The 10,051-nt window shown below is 38.0% G+C and overlaps 1 long non-coding RNA gene across 1 annotated transcript in view; it reads left to right on the forward strand.

The window, feature by feature from the left end:
• Positions 1–7,373, forward strand: part of LOC141374630 (uncharacterized) — a 35,888-nt gene extending 28,515 nt beyond the window's left edge. Inside the window, exon 3 of the long non-coding RNA XR_012381657.1 lies at positions 5,478–7,373. This is a non-coding gene — a long non-coding RNA (uncharacterized lncRNA). The remainder of the gene's footprint in view (positions 1–5,477) is intronic.
• The last annotated feature ends 2,678 nt before the right edge of the window (positions 7,374–10,051 follow it).

Raw genomic sequence — 10,051 nt, forward strand, 5'->3', positions numbered from 1 at the left:
TTCCTTCCTTCCTTCCTTCCTTCCTTCCTTCCTTCCTTCCTTCCTTCTTTTCTCCCTTCCTCCCTCCCTCCCTTCCTTCCTTATTTATCTATTGATGCATCTTTAGTTTTTTTTTCAATTTTTAACTATATAAATAACATTCAGTAAATTTTAATTGCGTATGTGTCTTTATGCATTTGTATTGGAAGGTATATAACAGAAGTGGAAATTGGGGGCTATAGGCATGCACATCTTTAACTTTACTAGATATTAATCAGTTATTTGTTAATATGTTTGTAGCAATTATACTTCCATCAGCTGCTTTGCAACTTCTCATTTTCTCACATCCTAATCAATATCTGATATCCCAGTCATTTTTTTTAAAGATTTTATTTATTTATTTGATAGAGACAGACACAATGAGAAGGGAACACAAGCAGGGGGAGTGGGAGAGGGAGAAGTAGGCTTCACGCGGAGCAGGGAGCCCAATGTGGGGCTCGCTCCCAGGACCCTGGGATCATGACCTGAGCTGAAGGCAGACGCTTAACGACTGAGCCACCCAGGCGCCCCACCCCTAGTCATTTTAATGATTAGTATTCTATAGTAGGCAGTGTTGTCTGATTGCTGTTTTTATTCATAATTCCCTAATTACTAGTGAGTTTGAGCAACTTTTCATGTTTATTGACTATTTGTTTTACCTTTCTTCCAAATTGCCGGTTCATATTTTTTTTCCTGTTTTTCTATTAGGTGTTTGCCTTCTTCTCATTGATTTATAGGAATGCTTCATACATTTCCTGATTTCTAATCATTTGTAATGCATATCTTCTCTCATTCTGTTACTGTTTAACATACTGTTTAACTTTATTCATAGTGTATTTTCTATACAGAAGTTTTGTATTTTGATGGCATCAGGTTTGTCACATTTTATTTTATAAGTTCTAGCTTTGATGACTTTTTTTTACATTATGCAATAAAATATTTTTGAGGGGCACGTGGGTGGCACAGTCGGTTAAGTGTCTGCCTTTGGCTCAGGGCATGATTGCAGGGTCCTGGAATCCAGTCCCATGTTGGGCTCCCTGCTCAGTGGGAAGTCTGCTTCTCCCTCCCCCCTTGCCCCTCCCCCCACTCCTGTGCGTGCACACACACTCTCTCTCAAATAAATAAATAAAGTCTTAAAGAAATAAACTTAAAATAAATAAATAAATAATATTTTTGGGTGGCTCAGTCAGTTAAGCATCTGCCTTGGGCTCAGGTCATCATCCCAGTGTCCTGGGATTGAGCCCCACGGCAGGCTCCCCATTCAGCGGGGAGTTTGCTTCTCCCTCTCCCTTTCCCCCTGCCCCTCCCCTTGCTTGTGCTCTCTCTCTCTCTCTCTCTCAAGTAAATACATAATTAAATTTTTTAAAAAAATATATTTTTTGAACAGCTATTATATTCCAGGCACTCTTCTAAACACTGGAGAATATGGTAGTCACAAAAGCAGTAGGAAAGATAGGCAATAAACACATAACCTGATTAATATAAAATTTAATGCCAGGTAATGATAACTGCTATAAAGAAAAATAAAAAATATAGAAGGCAGGATAACAACATAGTTAAGGGCACAGTCTTCGGAGCTAGACTGGTTTTGCATCTTGGTTCTGCCATTTAACAACCTCTGTGTGCCTCAGTTTCCCCACTTATATAATGGGGATGATAGTAATGCCTACCGGACAGGGTTGTTTCAAATAATTAAATAAGCATATCTATATGGTATATAAAGTGCCTAGCATATACTAAAAGCTATATAAGTGTTTGTTAAATAAAACAAAATGCAGTGAGGTTAAGACCAGATAATAGAGAGGGCATAGGGGCATGTTATATAGACTCTTGATAACAAACTTGACCAAGGAGGTAGCATTTTCGCATGAAATGAGCTGGGGAGATCCTTTATGTTCAAGTTGTGAAAAACTTAAGATGTTATTCTGTAATTTCTTTTAACAATTTAAATTTTACTTTTTCATTGTTTGCTTCTAAACCCATCTGGAGTTTAATTTCATGCATGGTGTGAAGTAGGGATATAATTATATTTCCTTCCATATGGAGAGCCAGTTGTCTCAACAACATTTATTGACTAGTCCATTCTTTTTTTTCCTGATTTACTAATTTCTTCCCTATTATATATGATAGTGTGTATTTAGTTGAGGACCTCCTGTTCTGCCCCACTGATCTATTTGACTATCTCTTTCCCAATACTGTGTAGTCTTAACTAGTAAAACATCGTAAGCTCTGGTATTTTACAGGGCAAATTCCGCCCACTTGCTTTCAAATTATCTTGCGTGTTCTCATTCATTTATGTCTTCATATAAACTTTAGAATCCCTTCGTTAATCCCATGAAGAATCATACTGGAATTTTTTTGAAATCACAGAGTTTGGTGGAGACTAACACTTAAATGTTTGCTCCCTTGGAAATGATGTACACAAACATTAAGTTTTCATTTTATGACAATTTTAAAAATTTTCTATGTGCAATTCTTGTAAAATTTGGTTAACTTATTCCTAATTGTTTCATAAGTGTTCATGGCTATTATGAATATCTCCTTATGCAATTTCATTTATGAATTAGTTATTGCTTGTGTATGAGAATGCTATTGAATTTTGATATTTATCTTATATTTTGCAAACTTTTTTTTTAAAGATCTTATTTATTTATTTAGCAGAGAGTGAGCATAAGCAGGGGACGTGGCAGGCAGCAGGAGAAGCAGGCTCCCAACTGGAGTCCATGCGGGGCTCCATCTCAGGACCCTGAGATCATGACCTGAGTGGAAGGCAGATGCTTAACCAACTGAGCCACCCAGGCGCCCCTGAATTTCCCAGTGTTCTAACCTTTCTTGCTAGTTCTAATAGTTTATCTGTAGAATCTCTAGGTTTTTCTGTAGAAATAATGAAGATATCTGCATTTGCAGATAACATCTTTTCTCTTCCTTTCCTAATCACATATTTCTTTATTTTTTAAAAAGTGATTAGAATGTCCATTACAATGCTGAGTTAATGGGTGGTAGAAGACATCTTTATTGTGCTCCCAATTTAAAGGGAATTCTTTGAAAATTACATCAATTATGCTTGTTGTAGGTGTTTAATTGGTGTTCCTTTCCAGATTAAAAACATTCCTTTTTATTTATTAGGAATTTTATCAAATGATTTTTCTCATTTGTGGTTTTTCACTCTTATTTTTTTAAATTGGTTTTGTGATGTCGAATAGTTGTAGCACTCCTCAATCAAGTCACTTGATTATGTTTTCAAATATACTGCTAAATTAATTACATTTTATTATTTTGAGGATTTTTGTGTCCGTGCTCATAAGTGAACTTCAATTTTGTACCTGTTTGCTGTCTGATCTATTCCTTCCATTTCTGCTCTGTGTAATGCAGGAAACATTTCCCATTCTTCAATGACCTCTGGCCTCCAGGCATATTTGGCAAATGAGAAGTACTGGTTGTCGATTGATGGGTGGGTAAGAGGAAGAAGCAAGAGTCTTATGACTCCAACCTCTGGCCAGAGTATCCGGTGGTGACTGTAACTCCTGTCTGGTTCCATCTCCAACCAGACATGCCTCTCTCTGTGGTGCCCAGCTTGGACCAGATAACTCACCATAGTTCCTGCTTCTGCTGGGTGGCCCCTAATTCTGGACTCCGGTAAAATCCCCTTTGTCTTTGTACATTTTGTCCTAGAGCTGATATTGGTTTCCCACTATAGCCAATCTCTCAATACCTGCACAGTCCCCTCTCTGGCCTTTTGAAAATATGTTTGTTTATTTGTTTTAGTCACCTATGTTACCACTGATCTATGTTGAATTCTCTGTGCTGAAAGCATTTGGAGGGGTTTGGATTTTCCTAGTGAGATTCTGACTGGTACATCCTACAAAGTTATATTTATGTACTCTTCTCCTTCCATTTTATATCGCAGCATATCCTCGTAGAATGAAACCAGGAGTTCTCACTTTGTTTTCTTGGGCACACTTTGTATGAGATAGACATTGGCATTGAAAACCTTTTACGATGGGAGGTAAACTAAAGAACCTACATTAAAGGTAAATAAAAATTGTATTATTTTGTTTTCTCAGATTATGTTTAAAAGACAGCCAAGGTTGGATTTACTCCCATGTGTCTTTAAAAAGCCCCATAACCATTTTCCTTAGAGTGGGGGTTTCTTTATGTGAAGTAAGTAGTATAATCAGCAAATTCTTTATTTGAATTTAACTGGCAATCTTGTTTGCTTTCAATCCTTTTTCTAAACTACTGTGGAAGTCGGGTGGAAGATTTTAGTGCTATGTGTACCTCAACTGACAGAAAAGATGCTCACATACCTGTAAGGTGTCATTAATTTTGTTGTCATTATTATACAAGAATAATTTTCTTTAGTAAGTGGATGATAATTTCATGTAACTCCACCCAGCATTCCTACACCCCCCCTTCCCATACTAGAGAAAAGGAAGTCACTGAGACATTTTAAGCTTTGTTATTCTAAGCGTGACACACAAGAGAAATAAAACCCGTCTGATGGAATAATTGGATGCTGATAGTTCAATGTGTAAGTAAGTAAAGAATTATTATTATACTGGCAATGCAGTTTTATTTCTGCTCTCTGCCATCTCAACCTTCAAACATTTCTGTTGATGCTATACATATTTTTTTAATCCTTGGGGAGGTTAAGAATGATGTTTTTCCTTAATATTTATTAGGTAGCACTACTTCAGTTCTCTACATACATTCTCATCTAATACTCATCAAGCCCTGTGACATGTATTATTGAAACCTTGTGACGGATGAGAAAACTAAGGCTCACGATGATTAAGTTTTACCCCAAATTTGTAGAGTCAGTAAGTATCCAGTTCATATTTTAAAACCAACCCGTCTGGCTTACAGAAACACACAATAGGTACCACACCACCTACTGACCATGGTTTGTTGTTTCTATACAGAACCCTATATTCTAGGATTCTCTTTTAGGTAAAGGAGCACATCAGAATCACATTGAGGATTTTTCACAGTATACAGTCGGCCAGGGGGGCGGGGTACTAAAACAGCTAAGTACCTCTTTGTCTCACTACCCCACACCCACAATTAAACAGTGCTGAATATCAATCTTGGGTATTTTCAAAAGCATCCCTTTCTCCTGTGGGGTATGTATTAAGAGTCCAGATCATTTAATTTAATAGTCCATGAGATTTTTCAGGTCATGGTACATTTGAGAGTTTTCTGACATATACCGGAAGGAAGGAAGAAAGGAAAGTTCGAGGAGAGACAGAGCCCTCTGACCATCAAACACCTGTCATCCCCCAGATGTCTGCTTGTTTATATAAGTAACCGTGCACATATCTACAGTCCATACACACAAAAGTCACCCTTTCCCTCCTCTTTACTGGAGTACTCATTCCAACCTTTCTTGCAAGATGTCCAAAGCCGGGGTAAACGACCTGCCTTCTCACTATTCACTGAGATCATCATTTTGGTTTTAGGATAATTTTGTCTGCAATGACTGGGAAAAACTCCAACATATGCTCTGCTTTGGAGTGCTCACTTCTGTCCCTGGGTCTGGGCATCCAGCTCTACTCTTCAACATGAACACGAATAGCAACTCCACAGGATTGATGAAGCTGGAACTGAATGCCAATTCCTCAATCGGCAGCAAGGCTTCTCCTTAAGAAACTAGTCTTAGGTGCCTAAGGCACCAGAGCTCTGGCGGGATCCGGAGAAGTTGCACAACGAGAGGCGCTCTTACCGCCTCAGAGACCACCCTCAGAGACTTTTGTAGTGAAAACCTGTCCACGAAACCAAATGAACAGCTGAATTGCAGAGTGAATGTGGAATCATAAACAGGGGCTCAGAATCATGAGCTATTTAGAAACCTTTTCTCACTTTTTGGACTACACTGTTCTCTAGTAAAAGGAATATTTGTACTCTTGAACAGTCTTCCCCTTCGGTGCCACATTGGTCTAATACTAATACTGATCTTCCACTCAACTTTTCAAGATGCCATAGTTCTTTTCGCAGACTTTCTGATTTCCATTGTGTTTCCTGATTTTCAGATTATGTCACATTCCTGATCTTTCAAGTTCTCTATTAGCATTCCTACTTAATTCCTTGAAATTAAATAAGAACTATAACTTTACACATTCTGGGTCATGCTCGTAAGTGTGTATGGTTAATTCTTGCTGCCAATTCACTCTCTATTTTGGCTAGAGACTGCTTTTATTTTGCACTTAATTATATCAGGGGTGGAATGTTAATACATGTTGTTTCTTTACCAAGGTCACTGGTCTGGGAATCAAGAATCTTTACATAAAGTTCTCTTAACCTCTGTGAGCCTCAATTTCTCATCAGTAAAGTAGGGAGTTAAGAGTAAATGTATTTCTTTCCTTTGTATCAATGTCTGCAGTAGTGCTTGGTATATAATAAGCACTCAACAAATTAATGTTAAATTAAATTGCATTATTTATTTTCTCTCTCAGTTCCATCTACTGAAGTGAAAAATGTTCACATCATTGCTGTTACTTTAATTATATAGGAATACTAGCAGGGCTTCCTTTAAAATGCAGGGAACATGACAAAATCAAATTGTGAATAATATAACTCCAAAATGAATGTCAAAGGAATTTCAATTTTAATATAATGACATCAAAGCTGGCTTATGAATTACATGAAAAAAATCAGCCTCATTATTTCAGTGTTACACCCTTCTTGGACCCAAACATGAATTACTTGGTTTGATTACCTACCTTGTTTACTGCACTTGGCTCTAAGTGACTTTTGATTATTTCCAAAAATCAAATCCATCTTCAAAGGATAGGGATTTCTTAACATTGAAGGGATTCAAAAGATTATGCATGGGCTCTGATCTGTAGGCAACAGAAAGTGGACCCGACCACCTGTTATGAATTAATAAGCAAAAAACCAGATCAGGATACCTGGATTCTAGCCCTAGTTTGCAAATAATTAGCCGGTTGTAGGCAAGTCACTTTACTATGAATCTTAACTTCTTTATTCATATAATGAGGGATTTAGCTAGCTGATTCCTTCCAGCTCTACTATTTTGATTTGAGTCTAGTAGAAAAATGCGGGAAATGCATTGTTCATATGCAGAATCATCCAAATTCTAAAACTCTGGAACATCACTTGTTATTGTTGAGTAGTTTAGAAATTTATTTGGGAACCTTTAAATGGGAAAAAGTAAAAAGGAGTTGAAGGATAATTGTTATTTTTTTATAGGACAAAAAGGTCACTTTAAAAAGCCATGCAGTGCCATGTTGTAAGCCCCATAGAATCTAATTAAAGCTAGTTCAAACAACAAAGAAATGTACTGGTTTATGTAATTGAAATGTTTAGTGGAAGGTCTGCCTTCCACTGTGTTGGATTCGTGACTTAGACAATGTTCCTGGGGTTCCAGTTCCTCCATCTCTGTCCTTGGATTGGCCCTTTCCTCGGATCCTACAAGGTGGCTCCCTGCCAGTACCAGCTCTCCTCTCATAGAAAATAAAATTTCCAGACCCTAGAGATCCATTTTATGCTATCCTAAAGAAAGAGACAGGTTTCTTCTAGTAGCTTTTGTAAAGAAGAAGGGATATTCTCATTCCCAGAAACCGAAAATATCTATTATCATGTGAGCTCTGACTGGGTAACATGCTCCTCTCTGAGCCGGTCACCGAGGTCTGTGGAATCAGATATGAATTTTGACTGAAGCCAATCAGGACTTGTTCCTAGAGCTGAGGATGAGGACATTTCCACCCAAACTATATGATGGGAAGTGGGTAGGTAGGATGAGTTTCCTCCAGGGAGAAATCGTCACCTGAAGGAGGGGATATGGAAGCTAGGGGACAAACATAATAAGTGCTTGACTCCATATTACATCAATAACGGTAACTAGCATCTTTAAAAGTATTTATGAATTACTAAGACCTTACATATTAATAGCACCTCGCAGTTTATGGAGTGCTTTAGCATCTCCGACCCCCAAAATACCCATGTAGGAAAGATAGGGCAAGAGTTCCATTCCCATTTTACTCACAAAGAAACTAAGACCCAGAGGATAAAATTCTATGTTAGTAACAGACCCAGGACTGAAGTCTCTGGTTTTCTAACTCCAGAATTCCAGCCCTCTTTAGATTGCCTGTGTTCAGATTCCAGCTGCCCCCACCTCTTGGTAAATGCTTTGGCTTCTCTAAACCCTGGTTTCCTCATCTGTAAAAGGGGAAAATTGTAATCCCAACCTCATGTGTTTATTGTATGCAATAAATGAGCTGTTGATTTATTTAAACCATTTAGCACTGTGCCCAAGAGACAGAAAACATTCAGTAAACTTGAGTTGTTATCCCCATCATCATTGTTCCATTGCAACTCTTTGGAAAAACATTCATTGTGGAATCCATATTGTATCTCGTGACATGCTGTTGCCAAGGGCCATCTCACTATCATTATCATGTCTCACCTAAATATAGGACTGAACTTTATTCTACAGAACTTGCTTTGTAATGCAATTTATTTGTAACTCCCTAGGCATTGATTGCCACTAATGGGGATTGGACTAATTACATTTATTATGACTTTTGAATAGTGGACACCTGCATGTTTTCTGGCTGCCCAGGACTTTTTATCTCTCTTCTCAAGTCTGGAGACTTCCCTGGGTCATGAAGCCCACCTCCCCAGTGCTAGTGAGTTTCATTTCCCAGTCTCCTTCAAAGCTGGGGCTCCAGCCATCTGATGATCCCCATGGGACTTCACTTCAGAAGTGAGCACAGCGAAGGGCTAGTGACGCTGAACTCTTCTACTGATGAGTTGGGTGGTAGAGTTGTCTGGTTCTCAGGTGGCAGCAGTGCAGAGATTTGGTGTCCAGTCCTACACGGTTTCCATGTGGCAGGGGCTCTAAGGAGGAAGTAATAGTGTTTTCTCTGTAAAGGCTCCAGAATGTGATGAGGTTTTACTAATCATAATCTCTATGGGCTCATGTCACCAAAACTTCCAGTAGATGTTTTCCTGCACAGTATCCACACCTGATTCTCTGGCTTCTAGTAGACTTTCTAAGCACTTAACACCTTGCAATAATTCCCTTTTTTGTTCAACCAGGCAGAGTGGTTATTGTTGTCTGCAACTAGACAGCTGAATCACATACTGAGTTTCTACCACAACCTGTCACTCATCCTTACTAGTCCAGCTCTGAGAAGGTTGTCGTGTGGGTAGGAATATTTTTCTTATAAAATATTTTCCACTAGTGCAAAAGCATGGCCTTCTACAGGGAACAAAAGGAAGTTAGGTACATAATGTGGTGCTGATGGCATTTAGCACAATTTATGTCTGAAATTTCTTGATTTTTTATTATCCAAATTTCCCAATTATCCTCTTTAAAATATTGATTTTTTTAAATTAAAAACTATTAGGAAAAAATGGATTGAAAGTGACTCCATATTGTACATTTGTCGCACGCAGCTTCTCTTGAAAGCCAGTTTCATCAGAGAGTCCAGTGTCATAAGGTTTTGACTACTGCCCCTTACACCAGAGTATTCATGAATTTGAATCAGGCTCTTAAATTAAAGAGCCTTTCAAACAACCCCTTGCACTCATGGACCTTTTAAGACTAATTAGGCATAATTAGTAGTATTTCTCTGATATTTTCCATTTATTTTCTGATCTTTAAACAGCTATAAGGCAGAGATGTTAATAATTTCTGAAGTGTGAGGGAGGTCAAGTCATTCAGGTGCTGAAAATATGTTTCCTAAGCAAAAAAAAAAAAGGAGTTGGTCGTTTGTGACTATTTTAGATTGAATTATGAAGCTAAACTCAGTGAGCCACATTTTGCCTTTGTGTATCTGTTTCAGAATAGTGGGGCCCATGTTATTCCTTTCCATACTTGTTATCTCTTGGCAGAATTTCAAGAAAAATATTTTCCATTTAAGCTCACACCTCTCCTCAAAAAATGTCCACAAAAGTAGTATTGGCAATTCCTGAGTTGCTACTCTAGCAGAAAAAAAAAAAAAAGAGAGAGAGAGAGAGAGAAAGAGAGTTTTTTTTTTTTTTTATTCAGAAGGAAAAGATCTTGGAA

The sequence above is a fragment of the Callorhinus ursinus genome, unplaced genomic scaffold (assembly GCF_003265705.2).
Source record: "Callorhinus ursinus isolate GAN/ISIS: 27379988/994484 unplaced genomic scaffold, GSC_fseal_2.0 scaffold2, whole genome shotgun sequence".
NCBI classification, from domain to species: Eukaryota; Metazoa; Chordata; class Mammalia; order Carnivora; family Otariidae; genus Callorhinus; species Callorhinus ursinus.